Source organism: Lepus europaeus, chromosome 4 (assembly GCF_033115175.1).
Source record: "Lepus europaeus isolate LE1 chromosome 4, mLepTim1.pri, whole genome shotgun sequence".
NCBI classification, from domain to species: domain Eukaryota; kingdom Metazoa; phylum Chordata; class Mammalia; order Lagomorpha; family Leporidae; genus Lepus; species Lepus europaeus.
In genome coordinates, this window is record NC_084830.1 from 91,381,842 (window position 1) to 91,391,646 (window position 9,805).

The following is a 9,805-nucleotide window of genomic DNA, read 5'->3' on the forward strand; positions in this document are numbered from 1 at the left end:
GAAAAATGTTCTTAAAAATACAGTTAATGAATCCATTTTCTAGGCCTCCAAAGGAAAATTAAAGTGATTTGTCAGTTAAATGCCAACTCAGTTGTCCTATACAAGGACAGATAGAGGTAATGCATGGTCATTAGACTGGTGTTTGACAGGGAATCTATTGACTTTATGAATAGCATAGGGACAATCACAAGAATATTTTTGCCTCTGATCCACTTAGTGACTACATTTAAGCATGTGCTGTGACATTTACTTTAAAGGTGTTAACTATAACCTCTCATTTCTAATTTGATCAAAACCTGCTGGAAGTGCCTACTTTCAATGGTCATATATTGGCCCCAGCCTGCCTCATGCTTAATGGTTTCAAATGACACATGGCAAAAAAACTGGAATGGAAAACTAGGTTTCTCTCCAACAGTTGAATTCAAGTCAACAAACACGTATTGAGCACTCAATGTAGTGTAGCCACCACCTTAGGTGGCTCCTGTTCTAATGTTGACAACTCTTCTCTTTTAACTGTTCACATCCATTTCTGAGTACTCTCATGATGCAACTCTAATCCATGGGCTAAAGCGTCCCAAATCTACCTCTCTGACCCGCATCTATGTTCAACCATCCAATGGCCCTCTCCTATGTAACCCCGCAGGTAGGCTCCTCATGTGCCGCATAAATGTGCTTTTCCTTCTGTGCCCTTGAGGAAATGACTTGCTTACTGATCATTACTTATTCCACTCTCCCCCACCATGTCCATAGGAGGAAACTTCAAAACCTTGTGGAAAATGAAAATAAAAGTTTATTTGGGTACAAAAAAATTTTTAAATCCAGGCATTTTTTTCATAACACACATTTTTCATGAACATTTTGAGGTACCCTCACATGTACTTTTATTTATCAGTTATCAGAATGTGCTGATTTTCTCAAATTCCTTCCCTTCTCTCCAACCCACTGCCCATTTTCAGTTTTATTTTAGCATTTATTTATTTTATTTGAAAGGCAGTGTGACAGAGAGATAGAGAGGGAGAGACAAGAGAAATCTTCCATCTGCTGATTCAATCTCTAATGGCTATAATAGCAAGGAACTCCATCTGTGTCTCCCACATGGGTGTCAGGGGCCCAAGTACTTGGGTATCTTCTGCTTTCCCAGGTGCATTAGCAAGGAACTATAGCAGAAGTGGAGCAGCTGGGCCTTGAATGGCACTGGGATATGGGATGTCAATGCTGCAGGTAGTGGCTTAATCTGCTGCACCACAATGCTCTTCGTACAACAATTTCATTAGCCTTCTTCTGCCATCAGACTTTTCCAGTTCATTTCTCTCTCCACATATTACCAGTCATCAGTAGGATTCCCAGCCTTGTCCTTGTCACTGTCCTCTACCTACCTTGCATAGTGTACATCAGCTAGTACACCAAGGGGATTCACCCAGGAGGTGATACTCCTACAGAAACGCTACTCATCACTCTTGTTAGTGTAATGCTTCCAATGTAATGCTTCCAGCTTCAACACCACCAAAGGCTTACAATTTTATTTATCAGCCATGCTATTTCTGCCTCATTCATTCAAATAAGAAATACTTATTAACTATCTACTCAATCTACTCTGTGCAACTATGCATATGTAATGGTGAGCTAAATGTCTACATGGAGATTACTGTCTCATGGAATCTTCTAGAAATCCCATTGTATTAGTCTATTTTCTGTTGTAACAAAGTATCCTAGGCTGGGTACTTTACAAAGAGCATGGGTGTATTTAGCTCACAGTTTTGGAGACTGAAAGTCCAACATAGGGTGGCCCCATTTGTTTGGCCTCTGGTGAGGATCTGCTGGCTGTATCACTACATAGTTAATGGTGTCATGTCAGCAGCATGTGTAAGAGCGAAGAGTCACATGGCAAGACAAGAAGAGAGGGATTCAGGGGCTGAGCTTGCTCTTTTTATAAGGAACTACTTTCATGGGAACGAAATGTGTCCTGCAAGAATTACTTTAATCCCTTCCAAGGCAATGCACTGATTACCTTATACGAGCCCCTACCTCTTAAAGGTTCCACTACCTCTCAATATTTCCACACTGGGGACCAAGCTTCCAGAGTAAGAATCTGTGTGAAATTCTCAAACTGTATTCAAATCATAACACTTGTCCTCTCACCCCCACATCCTGATATATCTTACTCTTGTTAGCAATCTTCTCCCTGAAGAGACTGCTCCTGACACGTGAGGCTACACACAGTCACCAGCTTCACAGCTGTCTCTCCCCTCTAAGTGTGCTTCTGGAAGGAAGAAACCATGGCTTGTTTATTTTTCTGCATGCCTACATCATGAACAAGTAGATCTGCTCTCAAAGACTTCATAATACATAATATATCTATAAAAATGTATGCATATATACAAAATATATCTATAAAAATGCCAAAAGTAATTGGGAAACAAAGTATCCCTGCTACAAAGAGGGAGATTGCTCTCGAACACGTGGTAAGAATGGTGTTTGGGTGAAAGAGAGGAAAGTAAATCTATGCATTTGCAGAGGTCAGCTTTCAAGATAGGTAGCATTTCTACAAAGAACAATGAGGAAAGGGAAAACATGAACCAAGACATGAGAAATGGTGAGCAGTCCTGCTGAAATAAAAGGATGGGTTCAGATGACAGGCTGAATGCTCTATTGAGATGTGTGGGGTTGAATGTGGTGGGTGATGGGAGCCCTTTAAGTTCTTGAGTCTGGAGTGGGAAAATCTCAGCTGCCCTTTAGGAAGAATTGCAAGGGAAGTATGTGAAATGTAGAAAGGTTTTGTGATGAAGTTCATGGTAGAAATGAGAATATAAAGCAATGGATGTCAGAAATGCAATAAAAAGAGACTGAAAAGAAAAAGAAAATGTATACGAGCAGTGAAAATGTATTTAAAATATGTTCAGACTCCTAAGAAACACTTTACATTGCCAGTTGCTATTTATACTGCCCAATCCCCAGCAGGAGCTGGGAGCAGAGAAAGCAGGAACCAGAGCTGGTCTTAGCAACTCTGTACCCTCAACCTAGCAACAGAGTCCCTGGTGCCTAAGAAACACTCCAGGATTCTAGTGGATAAATAAATTAGCTTATCCATTATTTTATACTCCATACTCCTTGAAAAAGAAATCACTTTGGAATCCTCATCTATTTCCTTTGCACTTATTAAAAATAAATACATTTAAAATGTATTTCAAATAAAATAATTCTAAACCATTATTTTTTTCTTTCTGCAGCTTCACCTACCACTTTGATTCAGGAAATTGTCAAGTACTGTCATGAATATATGCATTAAGTTGCTGGAAAACCCGTATATTCCTTCATATTTTGTAGCTTTCTTATAAACAAATCTGTCTTAAAATTATTTATTTATTTATTTAGTTGAAAGGAAGAGTTGCAGAGAGAGAGAAGGAGAAAGGGAGGGAGAGAGAGAGATCTTTCATTCATGAGTTCGCTCCTCAAATGACAGCAACAGCTGGGTAAGGGTCACCCTGACACCAAGAGCCAGGAAATCCATCTGGGTCTCCCACATAGCTGACAGAGTCCCAAGCCATCTTCCACTAACTTCTCAGGTGCGCTAGCAGGAAGCTGGATGAGAAGCAGAGTGGCTGGGACATGAGCCAGAACTCCAATGTGGGATATTAGTGTCTGCAAGCAGTGACTTAACCCAGTGAACCACAGTGCTGGTCCCTGACTAACCTCCCTAAAATGTTCCTTTGGCCTGACTGTTTTTTTAAATATAAAGCAAGAAAAATAATTATTATTTCCTTCTTACCTAGCAGATGCTGGTTTCTATTTTGGAAAAAATTTTGAGGTGAGGCAGGTTTGTTATCTATGTAGTGACATATTCCTGTTTTCTAGGCATTTCTATTTCAATGCTCTACATCACTTACAATTCAATACACCAAAACTAAACTGCTGATTCTTCTCCATAAATCTCTCTTCTTGGGGCCAGCACTGTGGCGCAGTAGGTTAAAGCCCTGTCCTGAAGCACTGGCATCCCATGTGGGCTCCGGTTCTAGTCCTGGCAGCTCCTCTTCCCATCCAGCTCTCTTTTCTATCGCCTGGGATAGCAGTAGAAGATGGTTTAAGTCCTTGGGCCCCTGCACCCATGTGGGAGACCTGGAAGAAGCTCCTGGCTCCTGGCTTTGAATTGGCATAGCTCTGGCCATTGTGGCCCTCTGGGGAGTGAACCAGTAGATGGAAGACCTCTCTCTCTGTCTCTACCTCTCCTGTAACTCTGTCTTTCAAATAAATAAAATAAATCTTTTAAAAAAAATCTCTCTTGTTCCCCACTGCCCCTTTTGCTGATGGTGTTAATTTCTTAAATCTACTTTTTTTCAGGATTATTACTGGTTCCTTAAACTGTGCTGTGTAGGAGAGCCTGTCTAATGTTTTTTTATTTTTCCTTGTTGTCACTGTGTACTCTTTTTTTTTCTACAGTACAACGTGTCCATCCTACTGAACTTGCCACTGTGCATGCACTATTTTTAGTCTTTGTCCAGATACTATCAAGGTAGGGAGAGCCATATGAAGAATCAAAGAAACTGGGAGCCAAAAAAGTTGATGAAAACTAAAAATTATGGCAGTATAATCTGAAACAAATCTTTAACATTTTTAAGCACCATACTGTCGTTACTTAAAGAAAGTTATGTGCCATGAAAACTGACATCAGTTCAGCTGCCTCCTGTAACTCCAGCATCCCATATAGGTGCTGGTTTGAGATCTGTCTTCTCCACTTTTGATCCAACTCCCTGCTAATGTGCTTTGGAAACAACAGAGGATGGCCCAAGTGCTTGGGCCTCTGCCACCTATGTGGGAGACCTGGATGGAGTTCCTGGTTCCTGACTTCATCTTGGCCCAACTCTTGACATTTTGACCATTGGAGGACTAAACCAGCAGATGGAAGATTCTTTATCTTTAAAAAAGATAAAATGATAAAACTATAATATACTAAGAGAGAACTATAGAAGAAGATATTTGTGACCAAAGGGTGGGGATGATTTTTTTAAGATAAGATCCAAGTACAAATCTTAAAGGGAAAAATAGTGGATTTATCTACATTAATTAATCAAAATACATTAAAATTAAAGATTTCTGGAGTGACTATTTAGCAAGCAGTTAAGACACTGGTTAAGACACCATTGTCCCATATTGAAACATCTATGTGTGAAAGCCAGTGCTGACTCCGGACTCCAGCTTCCTGTTAATGCAGACTCTGGGAGGTAGCATTGATAGCTCAAGTGATAGGATTCCTCCAGCTACTTGAGCAACCTGGATGGAATTCCTGGCTGCAGCTTAGCCTAGTCTTGTCATCTGAGGAGTGAATCAGTAATAAGAGAGCATGCATGCTCTCTCTCTACCTCTCATGTAAATAAATAAAAATTTTCAAAGTTAAAAGAATTAAGGATTCTGCTCAATGAGTGACAATATAAAGTGAACAGACTAAAACAGGATAATTGCCAAAGACAAAGCCAACTAAGGGCTGACAAATGGGATGTGGGAGGACCACAGCCTCTGGCCTGACAGCACAAGGAGCACCATAGATGCCCTTCCCAGTGAAATAATCATAGTTGGCAAAAATTATTTTTCTTATAAAAATCATTCAGTCTCTAAAAATTGTCATAAGGGCAATGAAAGGAAATGGAAAAAAACCTTAAGAAAATTCTATCAGGGGCCAGTGCTGTGGCCTAACAGGTAAAGCCACTACCTGCAGGACCAGCATCCAATACAGGTGCCGGTTCAAGTCCTGGCTGTTCCACTTCTCATCCAGCTCTCTGCTATGGCCTGGGAAAGCAGTAGAAGATGAACCAAGTCCTTGGGCCCCTGCACCCACGTGGGAGACCCAGAAGAAGCTCTTGGCTCCTGGTTTTGGATTGGCGCAGTTCCGGCTGTTGTGGCCAATTAGGGAGTGAACCAGTGGAGGGAAGCCCTCTCTCCCTGCCTCTCCTCTCTCTGTGTAACTCTGACTTTCAAATAAATAAATAAATCTTAAAAAAAAAAAATTCTCTCTACCTTCTGTTCCCATCCAAGTATTATCGTACATCGTTATCCATTCTAATAGGTATTAAATAACTGTGTTTTGAATTTGCATATCTTTGATGACTATTGATATTGAAAACACTTGCTCTACTTATTGACCATCCTGGTATCTTCTTTTGTGAAATGATAGCTCTAGCCTTTTGCTCATTTAAAAAGAATAACTGCACGTCTTGCAATAGATTTAGAGAAGTTCTTTATATATACTTCAAGCAAGCTCTTTGCAGATATCTGTACTGGCTTGTCTATTCATTTTCTTTATGCTATCTTTTTATATACAACAATTTTTATTTTACTAACATCTAATATTTTGCACTTAGTGCTTTTTGTGTACTTTCTATGAAATATTTGCCAATCCAATATTGCAAAAGTTATTTTGTGGGGGCTGGCGCCGTGCCTCACTAGGTTAATCCTCCACCTGTGGCACCGGCATCCCATATGGGTGCCAGGTTCTAGTCCCAGTTGCTCCTCTTCCAGTCCAGCTCTCTGCTGTGGCCTAGGAGGGCAATGGAGGATGGCCCAAGTGCTTGGGTCCCTGCACCTGCATGGGAAACCGGAAAGAAGCACCTGGCTCCTGGCTTTGGATCATCACAGCGCCAGCTGTGGCGGCCATATGGGGAGTGAACCAACAGAAGGAAGACCTTTCTCTCTCTCTCTCTCTCTCTCTCACTGTCTATAACTCCATCTATCAAATAAATTTTTTTAAAAAAATTATTTTGTGCTTTCTACTAGAAATTTTATTGTTATGGGTTATATTTTGTTCTATGACACATCTCAAGCAGTCTTATTGTGTGCAGGGAGATAGGGGTCAAGTTTGTTTTTGTTTTGCATGAGTATCCAGTTTATCCAGCACCATTTGTTACTGAGTTTTCCTTTCTTCATTGAACGACCATATGCACTTAATCAAAAATAAATTTGCCATAATTTCCATGTGAACCTAAAGCTGCTCTGATAAGGCAAAGTCTTTTTTTAAAAAAAATAAATCATAGGTAATAAACTTTGCCAAGGAAAGAGGAGAGAACATTGTGATTATGTGGCTGTTTTTGAATGTGCACTTTAGTCTGAGATGAAATACCAGATCCACCTCTTATCAGCTGTATAAGGCAAGTTACTGACCAATTTGTTTCCTCATTTTTTTTGTAAAACAGAATACTATTATTGTCATTGAGGAAATCAAGTAAATCAGTATCTGAAGTGCTTTGGACAGTGTCTAGGACATATTAAATGTGCAATAGTTGTTGGCTAGTAATCAGAATCCAACTAAATATTTACAAACCAACACACCACAGTTAAAACTGGCTTTCACGTCTGAGTACACCCATGGAATATTTCCTAAAGGAAAGTCCCTCAACAATATTGATACTGATGTTGAAAGTCATAAGCATACATAAATAGCAAACACATGCCTGTGTAGATCACTCCATTAGACCATTTTATTCACCTGACCTCTAAATAGCTTTGCCATCTTTCTCCGATTCTGTACATTTTGCTCTTGTTGGCTCAGCTAGGAGTTAATGCCATGGAGTCAGCACAACTGGGAGTCAGCTCCAAATAACTGATGTCTTAAATAAACAAGTAAACAATATTGTAGAAAGTTTGCCCTTAGATAGACTAAATTTGCTTGGTTCTATTTTCCTTTAAGTTTTCTGAGTCACCAGAGGATCATAATAATCAATTTAGTATCCTAGTGTCCAGGTAACAGCTAGGGATGTCAACCTAATGTAAATCATTCCATAATTTACTGTTCAATCTGAATTTCAAAACATACCTCTTTCCCCTCCTTTCTTAGTGCCAACCATGGGGTTGAGATAATTATTGATAGATTTATTTTAGTTCTCACAGGAATAATTTACATACTTTAGTGTAACTTTTTAAATCATGTTGTTTTATCCCTTGTTCTTTACTTTAAAATTTGATTTTTTTAAAAAATTAAATACTAATAAAATAAAAATATTACACATAGAACTTCAAATTTGTATATTAATTGTGACACTGATTGCACCTAATCAGAGATGCCATTATGCTCTCTTTCTAACGCCTCTAAATTCTTCAATTTTCAAGACAATAGGGTAGCTGCTAGGATTGCACTGGCAGATGTTGATCTTAGTCAGCTCTGTGCTGTGCCTTGGATTTAATGAGCCATGACATGTCAGACTATGTCACTCACAGACTAGAGCTTCCCACCTGAGACCTACAGAACTATAGCTCTGTGGAACAGATCTGTGATCAAAAACAGATGAGAAAGAAAAGAAAACTTCATTTCCATGAACCTGTAAAATTTAGCATCTCATTCAGTTCTAAATGTAAGCAGTAAATCACAATATCATGAGCAGTTGCTGTAGCCTTGTCACCAACAGAAATCATTCATATTTTCATATCTAATAACCATTGTGAATATCTCAAAAATATTTGTATATATCTCAAAACATCGAAATTCTATTAGTTGGTTGAATTTATGCTTAATTAGATTATAGTAGTTAGATTTTACTTACAATTTTAGTAAAGAAACATATATATTCCTTTATCACATGTCAAATTTTTATATTTAAATATAATTAATCATGATTTTTTTCCTTCATAATTCCATGCACTTCATTGTATGCATTTAAAATATTATTCTGGGAAGAATCTATGAATTTTGTTAGATTACCAAAGGGCATGATGACATACAAAAGATGAAGAATTCCTACTCTATCCTTCACTAAATGACTTGATCCATCAAGGCCTTTGGAAATAGGTAGTCAGCCCTGTGTATTCACCCTCAGCTCTAGGAAGCAGATAAGCAGCCTGCCCCAGGCAGATCTGTACCTAGAGGTCCCATGAAGTGACCCACAGACTGCTCCATAAAAATACTTTTAGATAATAACTATGCTACTGTAGTCAAGCAACAGAAAAAAAAAATCTGGCTCTATCCACCCCACCAGCAAAGGCTCAGCAGAAAAGCTATATCTCCCTCTTCCCCAGTGTGCCCTAACCCATGCACACCCTGCAAGGATGCTATCAGAGAAGACAAAGTAAGGATCCAAGACTGTTACCTCCTGATGCACCTGCTGCCTTCCCTTGGGGTGCTATCACAGGAGTATAGTGGAGACTTGACACTTTCACCATTGCTGGGTGACAATGAGATCACCCCTCATCCTGATGTCAGTAGGAGCCACCTGGGTCGCAGTGAAAGAGCACTACCACCCTTCCCAGCCAAGAAGATATCAGTGACTGCTTTGCAGGAAACCATATCTACCATATCTACACAACAGTTACAATGATTCTTATGTCATTATCAACACAGGCTGAATGGGGAATCCAGACTTCCATTCCTACCTTGTAGTCACAAGGTGATGCTCCCATGATGAAAAATGCAATGTTAAAGGAAGCAGGCTAAAACATAAGGTTTAAATAAGACAAAGAACCTCATAGAATAATAAGCAAAATGTCTAGGTTTAAATAAAATAATCATTCATTACACCAAGAATCCAGAAAAATCTCAACTGAATAAAAAGAAAAAAAAATCAATGGTTACCAACAATGAGATGACAAAGAAGTTAAAATCAACTGACAAAGATTTTTCAAGCAGCCTTGATAAATACACTTTAAGGAGTTTTACATAGATGAAAAGTATAGGAAACCTTAGCAAGGAAATAAAAGCAGAACCAAATGGAAATTTTAGAATCAATATGTATAGTAGTTGAAGTAAAGAACTAAATACCCAGGCTTAGCATCAGAATGGAGGAGAAAAAGGAAGGAATCACTGAATTGTATGAAAAGCCATTAGAATTAC